The sequence below is a fragment of the Rhinatrema bivittatum genome, chromosome 7, assembly GCF_901001135.1.
Source record: "Rhinatrema bivittatum chromosome 7, aRhiBiv1.1, whole genome shotgun sequence".
Lineage (NCBI taxonomy): Eukaryota > Metazoa > Chordata > Amphibia > Gymnophiona > Rhinatrematidae > Rhinatrema > Rhinatrema bivittatum.
Genome location: NC_042621.1, coordinates 282109225 through 282133631, shown reverse-complemented (window position 1 = coordinate 282133631; position 24407 = coordinate 282109225).

Below are 24407 nucleotides of genomic sequence, written 5' to 3'. Positions count from 1 at the left end.
TTTCGCTGCGGAGCTGCAGCTTCATCAGGGGTAATTGTCTGCTTGTAGTGAGCAGATGGTCTCACGGAAACATCTTAAAGGAGCGGGACAGAGACAATTACCCCTGATGAAGCTGCAGCTCCGCAGTGAAACACCGGCCGCTGTCGGGTCTATTACATTAGGTTAATTGAATCGTACAGTCAGAGGATTTTTTAAAACTGCTTTGAGGCTTTCAGCCGCCTAATCAAATTGTAATTCAAGATCCTTGACTGGAGATTTGGGTCAGACGCAGAAAAAGAATTCCATTGCTACAGGCGAGTGCCGCCGTGTGAGTCGGATGACACTATATTGAAATACTAAAAAAATTCACATTGTTTCGGTATATTAACTATATACAGCCGCCTAGCCGCAAATGATGTGCAGACCGGACGGTTCATGTCCAAGAGATTGAACACGTCAACAGGCTTGCTGATGTGGCGTTTATAATATTTATAATATTCATTTTGATACATTTTGACACATTTAAGAAACATCTGGTTTGAGCTGTGCTATAAATTAATTCTTTAGGTGCCTTTTGTTTTTCAATCAGAGTTGATTTACAGGTCCTATAACGTGCTCTTTTTTAGAGAAATGTTTCCTTAGAACTCACCATACCAATAAAAAATATTCCGATTCTATTGTCACCACAGTAACAGAAACACAAACACCTTTCCACTGCCACTTTGTAAAGTAACTAATATTGCCTTTAATTTTCCTTGGGGGCTCTGCAAGCATGCAGTACTGTTGGGCGCATAATTTTGGCAAGTGAGTAGGAGCGGGTGGAAATCAGAATCCTCCCTTTCCTTTCCTGTGGTTATGTCAAGAAAAAAAAATCAAATAGTATGAAGCAGCTACCTCTCCTGAATTAATCACAAATAAAGGAGAGAGGAGAATCAACTCACTCAATGAATCTAACAAATCAAATATCAGTGAACTTATTGAATACCTGGCAAATGACAATATCATAAAGATTTTAGCTCTAGTGGTTATAATCTGCAGCCTCTCGCCACGCAATGGGCCGCAGGCTGTTATCAGCTTACAGAGCTTAATTTTGTATAATCATTTACTGTCATTTGTCCACCCACCAAATACCTTAATTGAAAAACTTTATTAATATTATCTTAAAATGCAAATTTAAACTGAACGAAACGTTCTTTAGATATTAAATTCAACAACTTGAATACTTAGCCAAAAATTTTTTTCATCGAGCAGCTACAGTGCTTTGCTGTTCAATTTGAATATCCCAACATGTTTCGACTGAAATATCAGTCTTCTTCAGGGGAATTGTAATGTCTCGAAACTGGCCAATATATTCCTTATATCCCGGACCCAATTTAAAGGTCTCTCTAAGGAATCTGAAATGGCGCCTCAGCGTCCTAGTTACAATTCCCCTGAAGAAGATTGATATTTCAGTCGAAACATGTTGGGATATTCAAATTGAACAGCAAAGCACTGTAGCTGCTCGATGAAAAAAATTTTTGGCTAAGTATTCAAGTTGTTGAATTTAATATCTAAAGAACGTTTCGTTCAGTTTAAATTTGCATTTTAAGATAATATTAATAAAGTTTTTCAATTAAGGTATTTGGTGGGTGGACAAATGACAGTAAATGATTATACAAAATTAAGCTCTGTAAGCTGATAACAGCCTGCGGCCCATTGCGTGGCGAGAGGCTGCAGATTATAACCACTAGAGCTAAAATCTTTATGATATTGTCATTTGCCAGGTATTCAATAAGTTCACTGATATTTGATTTGTTAGATTCGTTGAGTGAGTTGATTCTCCTCTCTCCTTTATTTGTGAAGAAAAAAAAATCTACATTTTTAGAAATGATCTTGTGTGAATAAGCAATACAAAATGTATTGAAACAAAGTACACCTGGAGAAATCTTGACAGGCGAAGAATAGGTATTCATGAAAAAAATGCATTTACCCTAATAAGTAACTCAATAAAATGATTATTTTAAAAAGTACAATGTGGGATACAAACAAAACAATAGCAGCACAACTTTTTCTTACCCATTTCCGAGCCCCTATTGTTCACTTTCTCCTCTTCTAGAACAGCGTGGCTGCTTTCACACATCCAACCTTTTCATAGCTTTTCTCATTTGGCTTTGTCAGTGCTCCAGTCTCTGTTGACAGCCTCATGCACGTAGAAATGTGCATCCAAACTGGGCACCTGTCTTTTAAACATGCACACATCCACCTTTCCTGGGCACCCGATGCAATAACCAAAAGAGCTGCCCTGCTAAAACGGACATGCCAGGGATAAATTGTGAGTCCCTAGCGCATCCTTGGCACCCAGGAGACGAGACTGTGTGCGGGTTACCAAAACGGACACTCAAAACACGAGCATTCGTTTTATCCTGCGGCAGCAAATTTGCCAGCACAGTATACATGCACAAAATACACAACCTGGAACCGTGCGACAGAAATGTCTTTTTTCCTATCAAGCCTTTTTTTTTTCATGATGCTGCTATCCGTGGTTCTTTCTACTTAGTATCATAACAATACTAAGTAGGAGGAACCACAGAAAAGCAGCATTTTGTTTTTAAACACACCTTTTGATGTGCGGCAAGACTTTACGCTTGATCTGGGGCGATTTTTTTGCATTGCAAGGTAATAGCTAATTGCCTAGCTCTTCTCCCCTTTCTTCTTCAGTCACATATCCACTTTGCATCTCCCTAGTCCCTAACCCTACCTTTTCCTATCCCCCATCCTCCCATACCTAGGCTTATCTCCATCAATCTCTCCCCAGCCCCTCCCCCCCCACAAAAAAAAAAAAGATAAGCCTCAGCTCCCTAACTCCATCAGAGGCAGTAACAGCAGCATTTTTTAACAATCAGAGATGAGAATCATTTTTCTGGTCTCTCTGGCAACAGTAGCAAGTTATTAAGAATGAGTATTAAGACTGGCTACTCAGATATAATGGAAGCACTATTAAATTCAAGTTCAGCTCCAGGAGCACCTATAGAATTTTGGATAACCTAGGCTGGGGCTCAACTCTAAGCCAGCTGCTTTCACCAATGGTCGAGTGATAGAGGAAGACAGATGCAGCATTGGAAATACAGCTCTTAAAGCTCCATTTCTAATAATGCAAATGATCTTCTGAACTACATTTGTCTTTAATGCTTTGCAAACTATGCTTTGTGACATAATGGTGTTATTTTTAGTCTCGCCTCAGACAACTAAATATTTAGTTGTGACTCACACCACAATAACAATAGAATGCTTTTTAATAGTTATGGGTTGAGTAAAGCATAGACAGTGGGAGACTGCTAGCGTATAGTCTAGACAAGTGCATAAGAAGTGCCACGCTGGGTCAGACAAAATGGTCTATTGAGCCCAATATCCTGTTGCCCACAGTGGCCAATACAGATCACGTAGGAAAAACTAGCAGATCCCTTCCCTATTGCTCATTCCCAGAATGAAATAGTGTACTACTGCAAAATCTATAGCTGGAATAAGCCAGGTTGCATGTACTAACTTCCCTAGGCATTTTTTGTAACACTGAATCTTGAGAGGTACTGTGAACCAGTCTAGGTTTAATATCTACTAGCTCTCTAATATTCTATGCTGAAATTCAGTGAATCTGAACATCATTATTCAAGCACTCTGACAACTTCTGTTGCCTTTTCCTTTACATAGAAACATAGAAACATAGAAATGACGGCAGAAGAAGACCAAATGGCCCATCTAGTCTGCCCAGCAAGCTTCACACAGTTTTTTCTCTCATACTTATCATTTTCTCTTAACTCTTGGTTCTATTTCCCTTCCACCCCCACCATTAATGTAGAGAGCAGTGATGGAGCTGCATCCAAGTGAAATACCTAGCTTGATTAGTTAGGGGTAGTAGGGGTAGTAACTGCTGCAATAAGCAAGCTACACCCATGTTTATTCCCTTTACCCAGACTATGTCATACAGCCCCTATTGGTTGTTTTTCTTCTCTCCTGCCGTTGAAGCGGAGAGCCATGCTGGTTATGCATTGAAAGTGAAGTATCAGGCCCTTTTGGTTTAGGGTAGTAACCGCCGTAACAAGCCAGCTACTCCCTGCTTTGTGAGTGCGAATCCTTTTTTTTTTTTTTCTTCTCCCCTGCAGTTGAAGCTATTCTGGATATGCGTGAAGCCTCAGCTTTTCTTATTCCCCTGCTGTTGAAGCAGAGAGCTATGCTGGAAATGCTTGATGTATCAGCCTCTCCCATGCCATGAAGCAGAGAGCCATGCTGGATATGCATCGAAAGCGAAGTATCAGGCACACTTGGTTTGGGGTAGTAACCGCCGTAATAAGCCAGCTACTCCCCGCTTTGTGAGTGCGAACCCTCTTTTCTTCTCCCCTGCCGTTGAAGCAGAGAACTATGCTGTATATGCTTGGAAAGTGAAGTATTAGGCTTATTTGGTTTGGGGTAGTAACCGCCGTAACAAGCCAGCTACTCCCCTCTTTGTGATAGCAAATCCTTTTTTCCACATTTCCTCTTGCCGTTGAAGCTTAGAGCGATGTTGGAGTCACAGTAAGCATCCGTATGTTTATTTAATAAGGGTATTGTCTCCGGGCAGTAGCCATCGTTCTGGTGAGCCACCCACTCTACATTGGCGGTCTCTTGACTTTATGGATCCACAGTGTTTATCCCACGCCCCTTTGAAGTCCCTCACAGTTCTGGTCTTCACCACTTCCTCCAGAAGGGCATTCCAGGCATCCACCACCCTCTCCGTGAAGAAATACTTCCTGACATTGGTTCTGAATCTTCCTCCCTGGAGCTTCAAATCGTGACCCCTGGTTCTGCTGATTTTCTTCCTATGGAAAAGGTTTATCGTTGTCTTTGGATCATTAAAACCTTTCAAGTATCTGAAAGTCTGTATCATATCACCTCTGCTCCTCCTCTCCTCCAGGGTGTACATATTTAGATTCTTCAATCTCTCCTCGTACGTCATCCGATGAAGATCCTCCACCTTCCTGGTCGCCCTTCTCTGTACCGCTTCCATCTTGTCTTTGTCTTTTTGAAGATACGGTCTCCAGAACTGAACACAGTAGGGATGTGAATCGTGTCCTCGATCGTCTTAACGATCGATTTCGGCTGGGAGGGGGAGGGAATCGTATTGTTGCCTTTTGGGGGGGTAAAATATCGTGAAAAATCAAAAAAACGTAAAATCGCAAAACCGGCACATTAAAACCCCCTAAAACCCACCCCCGACCCTTTAAATTAAATCCCCCACCCTCCCGAATCCCCCCCCAAATGACTTAAATAACCTGCGGGTCCAGCGGCAGTCCGGAACGGGCTCCTGCTACTGAATCTTGTTGTCTTCAGCCGGCGCCATTTTCCAAAATGGCGCCGAAAAATGGCGGCGGCCATAGACGAACACGATTGGACGGCAGGAGGTCCTTCCGGACCCCCGCTGGACTTTTGGCAAGTCTTGTGGGGGTCAGGAGGCCCCCCCCAAGCTGGCCAAAAGTTCCTGGAGGTCCAGCGGGGGTCAGGGAGCGATTTCCCGCCGCGAATCGTTTTCGTACGGAAAATGGCGCCGGCAGGAGATCGACTGCAGGAGGTCGTTCAGCGAGGAGCCGGAACCCTCGCTGAATGACCTCCTGCAGTCGATCTCCTGCCGGCGCCATTTTCCGTACGAAAACGATTCGCGGCGGGAAATCGCTCCCTGACCCCCGCTGGACCTCCAGGAACTTTTGGCCAGCTTGGGGGGGGCCTCCTGACCCTCACAAGACTTGCCAAAAGTCCAGCGGGGGGCCGGAAGGACCTCCTGCCGTCCAATCGTGTTCGTCTATGGCCGCCGCCATTTTTCGGCGCCATTTTGGAAAATGGCGCCGGCTGAAGACAACAAGATTCAGTAGCAGGAGCCCGTTCCGGACCGCTGCCGTTCCGGACCGCCGCTGGACCCGCAGGTTATTTAAGTCATTGGGGGGGGGGGGTTCGGGAGGGGGGGGGATTTAATTTAAAGGGTCGGGGGTGGGTTTTAGGGGGTTTTAGTGTGCCGGCTCACGATTCTAACGATTTATAACGATAAATCGTTAGAATCTCTATTGTATTGTGTTCCATAACGGTTTAAGACGATATTAAAATTATCGGACGATAATTTTAATCGTCCTAAAACGATTCACATCCCTAGAACACAGTACTCCAGGTGAGGCCTCACCAAGGACCTGTACAGGGGAATAATCACTTCCCTTTTCTTACTCGATATTCCTCTCTCTATACAGCCCAGCATTCTTCTGGCTTTTGCTATCGCCTTGTCGCATTGTTTTGCAGACTTCATATCATTAGATACTATCACCCCAAGGTCCCTCTCCTGCTCCGTGCACATCAGCCTTCCCCCCCCATCGAATACATTTCATTCGGATTTCCACTCCCCATATGCATGACTTTGCATTTCTTTGCATTGAATCTCAGCTGCCATATCTTCGACCACTCTTCCAGTTTCCTTAGATCCCGTCTCATTCTCTCCACTCCTTCCGGCGTGTCCACTCTGTTGCAGATCTTAGTGTCATCCGCAAAAAGACAAACCTTACCTTCAATCCCGTCCGCAATGTCGCTCACAAAGATATTGAACAGGACCGGTCCCAACACCGATCCTTGCGGTACACCACTTATAACCGCTCTCTCCTCAGAGAAGGTTCCATTTACCATCACACATTGTCTTCTGTCCGTCAACCAATTTGCAATCCAGGTCACCACATCGGCACTCACTCCCAAGCTTCTCGTTTTATTCACCAGTCTCCTGTGCGGAACCGTATCAAAAGCTTTGCTGAAATCCAAGTATATGATATCGAGTGCTCTTCCTTGATCCAATTCCTTGGTTACCCAGTCAAAAAAGTCAATCAGATTTGTTTGACAGGATCTTCCCCTGGTGAATCCATGTTGCCTCTGGTCCATCGATTCTCCGGACTGTAGATTGTTCACTATTCTCTCTTTCAGCAGTGACTCCATTACTTTTCCCACCACCGAAGTGAGGCTAACTGGTCTGTAGTTTCCAGCCTCCTCCCTGTTGCCACTCTTGTGAAGCGGGACCACCACCGCTCTTCTCCAATCACTCGGCACCACTCCCGTTTCTAGGGATCTATTGAACAGGTCACACAGTGGAGCCGCCAGAACATCTCTGAGCTCCCTCAATATCCTTGGATGAATACCATCAGGCCCTATGGCTTTGTCCACTTTCAGGTTCTTTAGCTCTTCCCACACATTTTCTACTGTGAAAGGATTTTCATCTATTCCACTTCCCTCCAGTTTCTTGTTGTGTAGAGATGGTCCTTCTCCAGGGTCTTCTTTAGTGAACACAGAGCTGAAGTATTCGTTTAATATTTCTGCCATTTCTTCGTCACTCTCCACACATTGATCATTACCACCTTTCAATTTTGCTATACCACTTTGGACCTTTCTCTTTTCGCTGATGTATCTGAAAAATGTTTTGTCACCATTTTTTATCTCCTTGGCAATCCTCTCTTCCGCTTGACTTTTTGCCAACTTGATTAATTTCTTTGTCTCCCTCAGTTGATTCAAATATGCTTCTTTGTGCTCCTCCCTTTGGGATCTTTTGTATATCTTGAATGCTGTTCTTTTAGCTTTAATTTTGTCAGCCACCTCCTTTGAGAACCAGATAGGTTTCAGTTTCCTTTTGCTTTTCTTTACATTTCTAACATATGTACATTACATTTCTAAGATGAAACTATTGCAGCCACTGCGGTGCATGTTTTTTGCTTTCATAATTGGATTAAAATAATGCCAATCTTTTTATTCTGTTTGTTTTTAAAGATACAGCTGAGTCGTCCATAAAAGTGCAAAAAGCAGCTGCTTGTCTGATTGCAACACATAAAACTACTGATCTTCTAATACCAGTCCTGAAGGATTAATTTTAATTTCCAATTTTTTATTAAATCCATAGCTTAGAATTCTACCCTGCACTATTTGCAGTATAGCTCGCAGAACTGATTATTAGCAGTTCTTCTGTATGATATAAGCACCTCCAGATCAGGCATGAATTGTGCCCTGCACCAGGGAATCCACATTTAGGGACTTATTTACTGAAGGGCATTAGCACGTTAATGCATTAATGTGCACTACAGGGCTGCATTGTGCATTGACAGTAAAGAATGCACTTATGGTGCCATTAATACCATAACAAATTTGCCCAAAGTGAGCGAAAACGGTAATGAAAACGCATGCAGGAAGTTCATTACTATTCCAAAGAGTTCATGCAAATTTCCAGCTCCCCGCTTCCTTCTCCCCTCGAAGAAGAGCAGGCCCTATCTGCTCACCAATCCCTCGCCCAAGAAGAATAGGCCCAGCTGAGCCCCCTCTCCTGAGCAGAAAAGCAGGCCCAGTCCAGGATAGAATGTACCATGGCTCAACCCCCCCCCCCCCCCCTGAGATCTCCCAGTGGAGCTCCAAGGCTCCAATGTCCCTCACACAGCCCCTTCTGTGCTGTCCTCCACTTACCCCAGCAGAAGGTCCAGGATCAGCAAAGGGGCCTGCGAGATTCCCATGCCCATCCACCCTGCTGATTCCAGTGGTCAAAATGGCCCAGATACCTGCTCCTTTGCGCAAGCACTGTGTTACTGCTTGTTTTAGCATGATTGCGTAAATGGAATTCCCTTATCGAGCACTTTTGGTCAATGCTCTGATTGTGCTAGATACACTTCTCCTGCATTATACCAAATACTGTTTCCCAGAGTGTGTTTTTAGGACTGCTTTAAAGTAAATTCAGATTTGAAAAGCCAAGTATTCAAATGAAGAAGACCATTTACGATATTTCAGTGACAGGTATTTCCCTCCTTAATTCCAGTGGTGTCACTCATTGACTTTCTCAGAGATTAGATACCTTCTTAATATTCACATGCATCCAGTTCAAAATCCTTGTGATCACAAAGGAGAGCCTTGGTATCTTATCAGATGCAGCAGCATGCTAAACGAAACCTATTCTCCGTCCATCAAATATTATACTAATGATAGAACATTATTTACTTGTCTCTCACGATCCATTAATGTTATCGGCTTGATTGAATATCTGGAACCTTGCTCCAGTTGCTTTAACCAAGAATATTAAATAATAGCATGGGAATGAATAGAAATGTGTCATTCAGTATGATGATTCAGTGAGTGTTGACAGGGTCTATTCACCAGGTCTGACATTTTTTTTTTTCATAAGAAACAGTGGTATTAGTTAAGGTCATGCTATGCCGCAGTGTTCATCCACAGGATTAACTTATCATGAAGACTTTTTTTTTTCTTAACAAACAAGACCGCTCGTCAAACTTGCAGGACTGAGGGATTTTTTTTTTAGGTACTTCTTCCTGAATAAGATTAAGGTTTATTACCGGGGCGAGGGAGCTTTCACCCGCTGATATCCACTATTTTAAATCATTAATAAAAGAAACAGACTTCATAGTGCAACAGTTCTATTAAAGATATTAGGACCTTGTGTACCAAGTGATTTCTGAAAGTCTGCATTGATGGGAAGAAAGGTTTAATATAATTTGTCCTTATTTCCTGTAATGCCGATAAGTATTCCATACCTATATTACATCTTAGTGGTTTATTTTCCTTTTTCCACTTATTTCAATAGTGTTAAGCATTTGAATAAAACTTTTATTTTAAAAAGAAATGCTGTACATTAGGAATGTGCAACCCCAAACATATCATTTTAATTTGTTTTTTCTGTTTTGGGGGATTCTGTTTAAATTTGGTTTCTTAGATGATTATTTTCAGTTTAGTTCATTTGCCAAACTTAAAAAAAACAAAAAAAGACACCCCAAACAAAAAAAGAAACATCTAATACTAAAAAAAAAAATAAAAACACAGTTCTCCAGCAAACCTGGCTATCCTTCACAGGCCCAAAAATTTCCCTGAGCCAGGCCCAATGCCAAGGTCTAGACCAGGCATTGAGGCCTATCCCCAGGCCTGGTGTTTACCGAGTGTACACACCGTGCAATTGCACAGATCGGTACATCTAGGGGATGGCGGAAGAAGAGGCAGCCTGCGAGGTTCCTGTAGACCTCAACCCATCGGCAACCCAGAAGAGGAAGAGATGCGGGTTGCCGCCGGTGGACCCCATCCACTGGCAGCCCAGAAGAAGATGAGGCTCACTAGGCTGCCGGTAGACCTCATCCCACTGACCCAGAAGAGGAAGAGGCGCGCAAGGGCGCTGGTGGATCCTATCCCACTGGTGGCCGAGAAGTGGAAGAGGCCCGCAGGGCCACTGGTAGTATCCATCCAAAGAAAGAAAAAAGAACCTGTTCTCCTCCTCCTTCTCAGTGCCTACATACGCTGTCCAAAACACAGGCACCTAGCATGTGCTCTATGCTGATCTCACAATGCACAAGGAGGGACAGCAGAATGGTTCCTGATGGTATGTGTGCGAGTGAACAAATAAATGTGGTTGTATGGGAAACTGACTGGGGTGTGTATGTGTTTGGGTGTGTATGGGAACCTGACTGATGTGTGTATGTGTGTGTGTGTGTATGTAGGAATGAACCTAACTGGGGTGTATCTGAATGGGAGCCTGATTGGGAAGTGTGTGTGTGTATGTGTGCGTGTGAATGGGATCCTGACTGGGTGTGTATATGTGTGTGTATATGGGAACCTGTACATAATGACATAAGAAATTGCCATGCTGGTCATACCAAGGGTCCATCAAGGCCAGCATCCTGTTTCCAACAGAGGCCAAACCAGGCCACAAGAACCTGGCAATTACCCAAACACCAAGAAGATCCCATGCTACTGATGCAATTAATAGCAGTGGCTATTCCCTAAGTAAACTTGATTAATAGCAGTTAATGGACTTCTTCTCTAAGAACTTATCCAAACCTTTTTTGAACCCAGCTACAATAACGGCACTAACTACATTCTCTGGCAACAAATTCCAGAACTTAATTGTGCATTGAGTGAAAAAGAATTTTCTCCGATTAGTCTTAAATGTACTACTTGCTAACTTGATGAAATACCCCCTAGTCCTTCTATTATCCGAAAGTGTAAATAACTGATTCACATCTACTCATTCAAGACCTCTCATGATCTTAAAGACCTCTATCATATCCCCCCTCAGCCATCTCTTCTCCAGGCTGAACAGCCCTAACCGCTTCAGCCTTTCGTCATAGGGGAGCTGTTCCATCCCCTTTATCATTTCGATTGCCCTTCTCTGTACCTTCTCCATCGCAACTATATCTTTTTTGAGATGCGGCGACCAGAATTGTACACAGTATTTAAGGTGTGGTCTCACCATGGAGCGATACAGAGGCATTGTGACATTTTCCGTTTTATTCACCATTCCCTTTCTAATAATTCCCAACATTCTGTTTGCTTTTTTGACTGCCGCAGCACACTGAACTGACGATTTCAATGTGTTATCCACTATGATGCCTAGATCTCTTTCTTGGGTGGTAGCACCTAATATGGAACCTAACATTGTGTAACTATAGCATGGGTTATTTTTCCCTATATGTATCACCTTGCACTTATCCACATTAAATTTCATCTGCCATTTCGATACCCAATTTTCCAGTCTTACAAGGTCTTCCTGCAATTTATCACAATCCGCTTGTGATTTAACAACCCTGAATAATTTTTTATCGTCCGTAAATTTGATAACCTCACTCGTCATATTCCTTTCCAGATCATTTATAAATATATTGAAAAGCACCGATCCAAGTACAAATCCCTGAGGCACTCCACTGTTTACCCTTTTCCACTGAGAAAATTGACCATTTAATCCTACTCTCTGTTTCCTGTCTTTTAACAAGTTTGTAATCCACGAAAGGACATCACCTCCTATCCCATGACTTTTTAATTTTCTTAGAAGCCTCTCATAACGGACTATGTCAAACGCTTTCTGAAAATCCAAATACACTTCATCTATCCGGTTCAACTTTATTCCTTCAAAATAATGAAGCAGATTTGTTAGGCAAGACTTCCCTTGGGTAAATCCATGTTGACTGTGTTCCATTAAACCATGTCTTTCCATATGCTCTATGATTTTGATCTTTAGAATAATTTCCACTATTTTTCCCAGCACTGAAGTCAGGCTCACTGGTCTATGGTTACCCGGATCACCCCTGGAGCCCTTTTTAAATATTGGGGTTACATTGGCCACCCTCCAGTCTTCAGGTACAATGGATGATTTTAATGATAGGTTACAAATTTTAACTAATAGATCAGAAATTTCATTTTTTAGTTCCTTTAGTACTCTAGGATGCATATCATCTGGTCCAGGTAATTTGCTACTCTTTAGTTTTGTCAATCTGGCCCACTACATCTTCCCGGTTCACAGTGATTTGGTTCAGTTCATCTGATTCATTACCCTTGAAAACCATCTTTGAGATAGCCTACACAGATGATCTTAAAGGTAATAAACATCAAGAGTCCAGAAAATATGTCCCTTCTTTTTTGTGAAGTATTCTTACTTTTAAGCTATGGTATTTTGTTTTTAAACTAATAATGTAAAATTTTATTCCTCTCAATGTCTTTTCCTGTCTTATTTCCTTGTTGTAACTTTTTCTTTGTAAACCGTTGTGATGTAAATACGAACAATGGTATATAAAATTTTTAAATAAATAAAAAAAATCTCTGGAACTGATATCTCCCCAATATCCTCATTAGTAAACACGGACGCAAAGAATTCATTTAGTCTTTCTGCAATGGCCTTATCTTTCCTAAGAGCCCTTTTAACCCCTCGGTCATCTAATGGCCCAACTGACTCCCTCACAGGTTTCTTGCTTTGGATATATTTAAAAAGGTTTTCATTATAAGTTTTTGCTTCTATGGCCAACTTCATTTCAAATTCTCTCTTCGCCTGTCTTATCAATGTTTTATATTTAATTTGACAATGCTTATGTTTTATCTTCAGATGGGGGTATGTGTGTGTGAGTATGGGAACCTGACTAGGATGTGTGAGTGTGTCGAGGAGACTGACTGGTATGTGTGTGTGTGTGTGTGTGTGAAAAGGAACCCAACCGCTGTGTGTGTGTATGTATATGTGTGTGTATGGGAACCTGCCTGGGGTGTGTGTATGGGAATGGGAACCTAACTGGGGTGTGTGCGTGAATAAATGGGAACCTGTCTGGGTGTGTGTGTTTGTGTGTGTATGTGTGAATGGGAATCTGAATGGGATGCATGTGTTTGTGAATGGGGGCCTACTGGGAGTGTGTGTGTGTGTGTGTGTGTGTGTGTGTGTGTGTGTGTGAAGAAAGTTTGTGCTTTCCCACCAATTCATGCCATTGCCATACTCAGGATGATAGGAAATGAAAAGTTTTCAGGTGTGGAAAACATAGCTATGTTGAATAAGTTGGAAATCGCGATTGTTGATCCAAAATAAAAATTTAAACCCCTCACCTTCCTTAATCCCCCCCAAAGACTTACCACAACTCCCTGGTGATCCAGCGAGGAGTGAGGACACCATTTCTGAAATTCTTTGCGAGGAGCACGTGACGTCGGCGCCACGTCGGAGTGACGCGGCGTCACGTGATTCCCCGCGGGTTCGCGCCGGAACGCTCGTTCGGCCCAAAAGGAACTTTTGGCCAGCTTGGGGGGTGTCAGGAGGCCCCCCCAAGCTGGCCAAAAGTTCCTTTTGGGCCGAACGAGGGTGCCGGAGGGAACTCGCGGGGAATCACGTGACGCCGCGTCACTCCGACGTGGCGCCGACGTCACGTGATTCCCCGCGGGGTCACTTCCGGGATCCTCGTTCGGCCCAAAAGGAACTTTTGGCCAGCTTGGGGGGGCCTCCTGACACCCCCAAGCTGGCCAAAAGTTCCTTTTGGGCCGAACGAGGATCCCGGAAACGACCCCGCGGGGAATCACGTGACGCCGCGTCACTCCGACGTGACGCCGACGTCACGTGCTCCTTGCAAAGTTGGTCAGAAATGGCTTCCTGACCCCGCTGGACCACCAGGGAGTTGGGGTAAGTCTTGGGGGGGGGGGATTAAGGAGGGTGAGGGGTTTAAATTTTATTTGCACATATGGACATATACTCAACTCATTGAATTCTGTTTATGTCCATATTGACCGCAAATGGGACCCCCTTTGGACATATGGACATATGAACTTAAACTTTTGCTCTGCACATCCCTACTGCATTGCATACAGAATCTGACTTCTTGTGGTTTCCAGTTCATTTCTGTTTATAGTCTCCTTATTCTGTATTTGGTGAGGGTGAGTCTGTGTTCTGCATGTTTAATTGAGGTGGGTTAGTCTGTGTTTAAAAAACATAACAGGAGGGGGGCAGCACAGTAATTGTTCACACTGGGCAGCAAAAATGCTAACACTGTTTCTGCCTATCCCCAGTGTCAATGCCAACCCCGAGCAGGGATAGGCACAGATATCTGGCCTGGGCACTAAATCCTGGACCACAGAATGTGCTGGGGCTGGGTCCTTTACAAGTGAAGGGGGCCAGGGAACTTTGGGAGTTACATCCTGCCCTGGTCCCAGCATTTAAATAATAGTGCTGTCCACCTGGGGATGGCACCAAAGGTTTGATACTGTTACCTACCACCAAAACAGCCACACATCAAAGTGGTGCCATCCATTCTGGAAGAGGGTATCAAAATGATGTCAATGGGGAACCATCCTCCTAGCAGATGACATCATTTTTCAATTGCTGGACCATGAGTAGAAGAACTATAGACCCTGGCTCTTCCCAGGCCTAGTTCTTGGCACCAGGCCTAAAATGATCCTATGTCTCAGCAGTGGGCCTAAAATAGGCCTAGGCCTTTGTTTCAGAACCTGGCCTCAGCGCTGGGCCCCAGTGCCAGGACCTATGCCTTGATACTGGATGTGACCCAGACACCAATCTAGGCATAGGCCTAGGGACTATACCTGGTCTGGGTCTAGGCCTGGAACCAGGACCAGTTCAATAGTATTTGATGCCCTAGGTGAACCTTCAGTAATTCACTCTCTCCCCCAAATTACCTAGTGGCTCAGCTCCAGCACAGTGCTCCCTCCTACTCGTGATAGTGGTTCTAGCACATCACTCCCTTCTTTGGTATTGGCTTTGGCATGACATCCCTTGGGGCCCTGTGCTGGTAGGAGTTTGCTGCCCCCAAAGTTGTGGCGCTCTAGCCTCTAGGCCTAGTTTGCCTAATGGAAGCACCAGCCCTGCCAGGAGCCATACTTCAGTGCCAGGCCCCACTGACAGACCTAGACCTCTTAACCAGGAGCAGGCCTCAACTCTGGGATGAGGCATCAGGCCCAGATCAGGCCTAGGTCTCGGGGCTAGGTCCAGACTGGGTCTAGGCTTCAGTGCCAGTCCTGGATCAGGTCTATGTCTCAGTGCTGGGACAAGGCTTCAGGGCCCAGCCCTGGTGCTGGGCCCAGCTCTGGCTTAGGCCTTGGCAACAGGCCTAGCCCATGTCTAAGTTTTAGCATCAGGACCAGTCCTCATAACCAGACCCCAGTGCCAGGCCCAGACCAGCCATAGATCTGAGCATACCTGGGAACCTTTGACTTCCAGTCACCCTGAGATTACCATGGATTAGCAGGGGGGGAACGGGGGGAGGGCAACTGCATAGTGGGACCGGATGCTCACAAATTTGCTCTCTTAAACACTCTTCATGTTCACACTTACTTTCGCTTCTCATTCTCTCACATGTAAATTTACATCTTTACTTCTGCTATTCTCCCACCAACACACACACTCACTCATTCACGTCTCTCACTCTTCCATACACACTTGCCCACTCACTTTCACACCCATGCTCACTTGCACTCAGCTCTCTTCTACTCACCTACATACACTCTCAGATCTCTTCTTCCTACACAAATACTCACTCTCACAGACATGCTCATTCATTCTCTCCGCCCCGTCTTTCAAAACACACCAGCAACAGCAGACTCTAACTTGGGCTCCTGGAGCAGCAGCAGCCTCTTCCTTCTCCTCCTCTGCTACGGAAGTGGATGCTGCCTGCTTCTTACTCATCATTTGATGCATGGGCAGGAAATCTCAATGTTGATTGGCCAAGGCAAACAGGATTGGGCGGGAAAGTGGCTGGATACAGGAAACAGGCTGTGCAGGAGCAGGTGGTGTCACGAGGAAGCGAAGTTAAGAGTTAAAAAGGTCAGGAGATGGTAGAAATCACTGTCAAGTCCCTCCTTTTTCAGCCATGCAAGACCAATGACATTCCTTTCTTCTTTCCGGGTCCAAGCAGATTGGTTTTGCTGCAACACCTAGAGATTTCCGGTATTGGCCCAGAGACCCAGTAATTCTTTTAGAATTCCGGAGTCTTCTGGCCAGATCCTGAGAGTTCCCAGGTATGGACCTGAGTACCGGAAACAAGCCTCTATGACAGGACGGATCACCCCTGGAGCCCTTTTTAAATATTGGGGTTACATTGGCCACCCTCCAGTCTTCCTAGACCTTGGCAGCGGACCCAGACCATGGCATCAACACTAGCTCTGGACCTACCAAGGCCTTGGTCCCGTGTCTAGGCCTCAGTGTTGTGTCATGGTGTGGGGCTTGGACCAGATCTAGTCTTTGGCACTTGGCACGGACCAGGCATAGGCCTAGTACTGGAACCAGGTCTCAATGTGAGGCCATGGCGCCAGTCCTAGACCTTGGTGCCAGGACCAGACCTCAGCACCATACCTTGGTGTTGGTCCATGGTTCTTATGACCTGGATTGGCCACTGTTGGAGACAGGATGCTGGGCTTGATGGACCCTTGGTCTGATCCAGTATGGCATATTCTTAAGTTCTCTATGCCAGGACCCAGATTGGGCTTAGGCCTTAGTGCAAGGGCTAGGCCTCAGTGCTAGGCCCTGGCACTGGGCCAAGGCCTCAGTTCCAGGACTTGGCACCAGTTCTGGTCCTTGATGCCAAGCTCAGAACATAAGCCCCAGGGCTGGGCCTAGTTCTTGGCATAGTCTCAGCCTGGGCCTAGGCCTGGGCACCAAGACTAGCCCTCAACCCTGAGCCTTGGTAGTAGTCCCTAGTGCTGGGTCCGGGTAGATTTTTGACAGGGTAGTCCTAGCCAGCCCATTTTTTTCATAATAATCTATAAGTACAAAAATACCCAAAGATTTTCTAGTAATTTCAATAGGAGGCTTTTTTGTGGTTTCTGCCATTTGGAATGAACCAAAAATGGCCTAATTCATTACATGTTTGGCATTCATTAAAAACGGATCCACATCCCTTCTGTGAATTATGTTTAATTAGGGATAATAAATAGGAAAACAAGGCAAATTTTCTTTCTTGATTCTAATTACAGTCTTTATGAAAGGAGACGTTTGGGAAATTGCATTATGTAACCTCAGCTGAAATGTTTTTATGACGTTGGGTTTAGTATTATTGTTTTACTGAAGAGTGATATATGATCTTCCTTGTCTTTGTTAACATGATTGTAGTTTAATATCTCATCCAATCAGAACAGCCTAGTGCAAGGATTGGCACATACATGCCACATGCCTGCACATATATGTGACATGACAGTAAAACAAAGACCTTCCTGCTGGCATGCCACTGCCTCTTGCATGCCAGCACCATAAATGTATTCGATATTTGTGGACTGTCTGTGTTAATATCACAGGGTGATTTTTAGGAAGGTGTGCAGTAAAAACATTATTTTGTCGGCAGAGCAACATATCCCATGGACTACTATTACTTCCTTATATTATATTGAATGGACTACTATTACTTCCTTATATTATATTGAATGATTGGTACAGTGATGATCCCAAGCAAAGAGAACCTTCTACTGAGTTTACTTATACAATTTCCTACAGTATTCAGTGCTCCCCAGAGTTCTCTTGTTCAAGTATTGGTCATATATTGGTCATATTGATCTACTCTATAACTCAAAATACCTCTCGAACTTCACGTTTCCACAAGACCAATCAGATCTGCTTACATAGGAACGCTCCAAACCCCCCCTAACAAATCCACTAGTCACACTTCCATACGGAAACGAACATTGTCCACTGCCGGTCCGTATCATTGGAATCTTCTTCCCCCGGAACTTCGACAAGAACAATGCCCGATTTCATTCAAAAAGAAACTTAAAACATGGCTGTTCACACAAGCCTTCTCTTAATGGACACCCTACAAACAGCACATCTATGCACTCCTTTTTCACAGATCCGCCCCTTCCTCCTCCCTCTTTCGTACCTGCAATTTTATAGACCTTAAGATTAAACTATTGTCTAAGGTTCCGCCCCTTCCTACTCCTTCTTTCGTACCTGCAATTTTATAGTCCTAAAGATTAAGCTATGATCTAAGCGTGCTACATTCGTTCCTATGTTAAACTGTGTTATGTTACACTTAACTATGTTACAATTTATTATGTTAATCGTATGCTTTTGCTCTCTACTCTCCCACCCTGTAAATCCCCTGTTCATTGCAACTTTATCTTCCTAGTTAATCGGTTACCCCTTGTTTCAATGTAAACCGGTACAATAAGACACTAGTCTTGAGTATCGGTATATCAAAAAGTATTTAAATAAAATAAAAAAATAAATATTCTGAAGGAGTGAGGAGTAGCCTAGAGGTCAGCGCAGCAGAATGAGAACCAGGGAAGTTAGGGCTTAAATCCTGCTGATGCTCCTTGGGACATTAGGCCTGGGTTACCTCAGGTACAAATTCTTATTTTAAATCCTCTGAGGGCAGGGAAATACCTACTGTATCCGAACGTAACCCACCTTGATCTGGCAAATCAAAGGCATAAGCTACATCCATGAGTGCTAGTCTTTTGACACTGCTTAGATTCTGTGTCGAAAGCAACACCCAGGGAATAAGGCGATAGACTATTACAACTTATCAAACCAGAGTTAATCAGTTGAGTCCATAAAACATGTGTGAGCATCATATTTATGTTTTAAGTTGTTTACTTTTTACTTTTCCTTTATTAAAGAACATGACTGATCCTTACGCTTTAAGATTTACCAAAAAATATAGTTAATATCATCGAAACGTCTTTTTCCGAGCATTGCAATAATTGTCATACATATTCACTAAGTGAAACATGTTTGTTCATTCATTTAGCTTCTATTAACATTTCTGATATTAGCATACTTTGTTGGTTGCATTGATATTTAACTTGGCTTCCGCCCAATTGAAATTATACTTTTCGGCAAATGACTCTGCCTTTGAATTCTTAACATCTAATTTTGAATCTATTTTTTTTTTATTATGTGCAAACTCTGTGATGTATTATTTTTTTTTACTGTGAATATTAGAAACGCCTGAAGGCTCATTATCTTGTAAATCACGTATGCAGCGCATTTCTAATTGTCTTATTTTATTGCATACAGGTAACAGGGTGGTTTAAGGCCCGCATAATTTTAGCTGAAAGAAAACATTTTCCGTCTGCCTAAGGTTTTCAATTTTTCTCCATGCTACCTCCCACAATTCCATTGATTATTATAACTTCATATGTGAATACTGTACAGTGAATATCGTGAAATAGCAAGAGATACAATTCAAGTACTCCTGCAGCTGAATGAGACATGAGAAATACCTCTCTGATAACACATTTTTCATAACCAGTGGCGATTAATTTGAAATACATTCGTTTGATGGTTATAATATATCTTAATCGAAAGACCAACAAATTCATAAATCAGTATAACTAATTATGGGCTAAATTACTCTGTATTAATAGGAATCCCCGTTGAACCATGAATTATGGGATGAGACTGCAAAAAAAAAAAACCAAAAACAAAAAAGCAGTTTCATCACATAAGAGGCAATTTGACCCTCTGCACATACTTTACCCATCACCCCAAAAAGATTTTTCAGTTATGAACCACAATAGCCAAATCACATCCCCAATCAGTCATGCTTCATGATTTGTGAATTACAAGGTAGGTTCATTAAAAAAAAATGCAAAGTATTCACAAGCTGACAGATGGTAATTTAGGGGTAAGTTTTCAAGAGCTCATATAAATGCTGCCTAATTTCAAGCATACTCATAATCTCCTCTATTTTCAAACAGAAAGTTGACTTTGAAAATTGGGTTGTAAAATATGTGAAATGTTCTTGCCTAATTTTACCCACTGCAAAAAGGGGGTATAAGATATATATGTAAATAGCATGCTAGTAACGTGCACAAGTGCTGAAATTATACCTGTAAATCTAACACATCCCTGATAAACCACTTCCCCTTTCCCCCAGAACATCTCTGTTTCATGCTTGCAAATGTGTGCATGTGTAGCCGGGGACTGGTTTTGAGCTGGATTCTTTTTGCTAGTAGTTCAAAAGATGTAGAATTGGACCTCCTAGAGGAGGGAATTGCTTGACTTTCTATGGTTACCCTACAAACGGAATGCCACACAGTACACAACCTTGGTATTTTCAAGGACTTATGCTTTATTTTAGAGGTAGAGATGTTGCAGAGATGTAAAGGCTCACATCGCTGAGATTATTTTTAAATTGCCAAACCCTGACTCTTCCTGATATTGTCTCTCTCTCATTAAAGGGTCAATTTTAAGACCCTTGCGCGCACGTCCATGTGTACGCGGTTCCCAGCACGCGCACATGGATGCGCTGATTTTATAACATGCGTGCATGTTATAAAATACGATATAATCGGCGTGCAATTAAGGAGCGGACTGGGAGGGAACTTCCCTATACCCCTTCCTACTCTGCCTCCTTTTTCCCTTCTCCATCACAACCTCTAAAACCCCTTTCCCTACCTTTTTCTTTTGTTATTTCGGGACTTACTTCATCTGAATAGATGATGTATGTTCCGCGTGCCGGCTAGCCGCCAGTGCGCGCTTCCCCGGGGCAGGGCTTAATGTCCGCTGTCCTGGCCGGCCTCCATCCCACCCTGCCCATCTCCTCCCAGACCTGGCCCGCCCCCTTTGATCGAGCCCGGCACTTCTGCGCGTACCGGGAGATACGCACGTGGCTGTGCCGTTTTCAAAATGTGCTCGGCGTGCGCAAGGCCCGACCACACGCGTAACCCCCCGTTTTTACACGCGCCTGGCTTTTAAAATTCGGGTGTAAATGTTTTGGATGCTTGGCATCCATGGTTACTCTCATTTTAAAACTGATGTGGGAGAGAGGGCTGACAGCCCCTTGGGCATGAGAGATCCCGGAGGTGGGATATCGCGGAGGGTATCAGATGCTCATGTATCATTTTTTTGGAAGTGGGTAGGAGAGGGAATCACTTGGTGGGGGCAGCAGCCCCGCGTGCATCATTTTCTTTGAGTGGGAGGGAGAGAGGATCCTGCAGGATGCCGATAGCACTAGGGATTTTCATTTGTTTCAAATAAATGGGTTAAAATATGACAAATCAGGCCATTTTTGTTTCATTTCTTGCCCTCCAAAATGAATGAAAGTTACCCAAAAATATAAATTAGCATTTTCATTCATTTGTAGATTCAAGTCTATGGTTTATAAATAGGTCTTGAATCTTTTCATAAATGGGTAAAACTGCAGCAGGGAGACTCCTGAAGGTAACTATAGCAAACAAGCAATGCTAGTGAAGTAGTAGTAGTCTGGCTGGAGCTGAAGCATGAGAACTAGGCAAGATGAAAGGACAAAGGATCAATCAAGGTGAAGCATTTTTTAAAATTAGCCTATAGCTGGCATCTGGACTAAGTGATGCTGACGTCCTCCCACTGACAGGTTTGATCATGTGCAAACTCCATTTTGATATTTAGTTCTCTAGTGTATTTCACAGGGGGTGGTTGTGTTTATTGGAACTCTGAGTGAAAGGAAAGGTTTTAAAAAGAGAATAGAAGGAGAGAGAAGAAGATAGGAAAAAGAGGAGCTTTGTTCTTATCTTTACTGCTGCAGTGTTTATTGTGTCAGAGAGACAGAGGCACTGGAATTCTGTCAGTCTGTTCACTGGGGAAGCATAGTGGGAGAAGCAGTGAGCAGGGGAGGGGTTTAGTGTTTCTTTCTCACTGCAATGCACTGCAGCCTAGTCTTGAGAATAACCTGAGCTTTGAGCCTTGTCTGTTTCTTCTTTGAGAGATTTGTATGTGTATGTGTGTTTTGCATATACTGTGAGGAAAAACCATCAGGGAAATTATGCCAGTGGCAATTAGGTAACTCTGTTTGGCAGTGCTTACTAATGACTGAAGTGCACTCACTCTGTCAAATTGTATATGTGACAGACAGTCAGTTTTATAGTGGTAAATGGTACAGTATATTAATAAACTATATTGTGACCAGGGCTGGATTTAGGATTTTGCCATCCCTAGGCACTTTCGGTGCTTTCGCCCCACACCTCCTGTAAGGGTCTGTTAAAGGGTAGCAGAGGGCTGTTCTCTGCCGAATGAAATTCAACAGAGCTGGAAGGTGGCAAATCTTAGTCAGCCTGCTGCCTCTATTGGAAAGTTTACCTTTTATGCATTATTTTACTCTATTTATTGTTTTAATTATGTGTCTCATTTAATTATGATTGCTCTGTTGTGACCTTCCCCAAACATTGGAGGGCGTGGGTAATAAATTCTTTCAAATAAATAAATACATGGGTTTCAAGCAAAGGACAAAGTGGCTTCCCATTTGCCAGGAAAAGATCTTTGGTACCCAGTATCAGGGCCGAAGACCTAATCAGATTCCCTGGGATGTGGCTGTTGGTCCCGGCATCAGACCCATTCACTTCGGCACTTCAGTTTTCCCTGTGCTGAAACTTTATCCTAATTGCCACAGCAGCTCTCTGCTTCCATAGCAGCCCCTGGCTCAAACGACACCAGTTGCCACACGGCACACGGCATAGCTTTTCAGTGATCTGTCTATGATGACATTATGCTGTATAATCCAAAGACAAGCTCAGATTGCCAAGATCTGATGTTGCCATTTCATGTTGAAATGTTTTGATTTATACAAGTGCAGCAGGTTTGAATGAATATGGATCTATCACCTGTATATGGGGGAATTGTTATAGTATGCCAGGTATTGTTCCTTTTAAAACGTTGAATCTACAATTTAAGCTAAAAGCTAATATGTTTGATAATCCTACTGAATAGACTAGAATAAAGGTGAGTTGGCTACCTGAAATATTTCAGAGTCCATTATTTTGAACCTAAATTGCTGGAATATGAGAGTAGTGCCTCGGGACCCACTACATCTTTTTCCTGAAATTCTTTCTTGCAATCATTCATTTTTTATTTTTTTTACACTGGGAACAGTTTTCAAAGATCCACCGCAGAGCAAGATATTTATTTACTTATTTATTTATTTGCAAACATTTCATATTCTGCCTTTTTTTCCAAAATTGGTCTCAAGGCGCATTACAATACATGTTAAATGAACAGAGGCATTAGAACAGCTTACAGTCAAATCAGAATTTGCATTGAATGTAGCACTGGGATCCAGCATAGGAAAACCCATTTGTGAATCGATTCGGAACTCAGTTTTATCCCAGTTCCTCATCGGGGGTTTAGGAAGTTGGTTCTGAAGATGTGGATCTTACCTCTCTGGCATGGCTCGGTTGCTGTAGTTACCTTCAGGAGAAAGACGCCAGTCTCCCTGCTGCAGTTTTACATGGGCCGTTGACTTGAATGGGAAACAAACGAATGAAAGATTTCCAGGACGCGATTCTTCCTGAAAACAAGTTTTTGAAAATTCTGCCGCAGCTGCCTCCGAGGCAGTAATCGAGGAGGAGTGCGCTACTGATTTTGAGTGTTGCACTGCTGCTGCCGCCTCTGTCCTTGTCCCTGGCCTCACATTAGCTATCCTGCCTTTTTCCCTGCTCCAAAGCAAGAGAGAAAGGAGCAGGAGGCAGTGGCAGATGATCTCCCACTTTTAATTTCTGATGGCTTGAGCCAGCTTCTACTCCTGGCTTTCTGCAGTTAAATAAGTCTTGTTTAAGTTTAAGGGCACAACTTCCTATTTTCTCACCGCTATTACTGCTTGTGCTTCTGGCAGACTGGGCTGGCTCGGCAGGAACACCCAATCCTCTGCTCTCTGCCTTTTTTTCCTGCCCAGTGTCCTTCCCTCCTTCTTATCATGGTGGCATGATGGAACCTGAAGTGGCCCCTGGGGTTTTTGATATGACAAACAGCCCTGGATTTATCAATAGGCGGCGGGCGCCCATCATGTCTGTACCTTCTACTGCAATATAAAAGGAAAAGTTAACATTAAAATAATAGGAACACGGACAATTCTAGCGATAAAAAGCCTAAAAAAAAGAATAAAGATAATCATAGTAAAAGAAAGCCTGGAGGTTAAGGCTCACATAGTTCTGTGAATGCTTGCCTGAAAAGGTAATGTTTTAATGCTTTCCTGAATTCTTTTTTATTGGTTAAGGATCTTAAGGGCCTGCAATGGAAAATGCCCACTCACGAGTCATAACTAGTCTGGGGGTTTTAGATGAAGGAATTTGTAGGAGAAATAGATTTTTTGACCTAAGATTTCGTGATGGAGTAGAGAGATGAAAAGTAGCAGGAAGCCATACATTTTTATTGTTGTGAATAAGGTTATGGAAATATGATTGTACAATTTCTTATTGGATAATAGGCG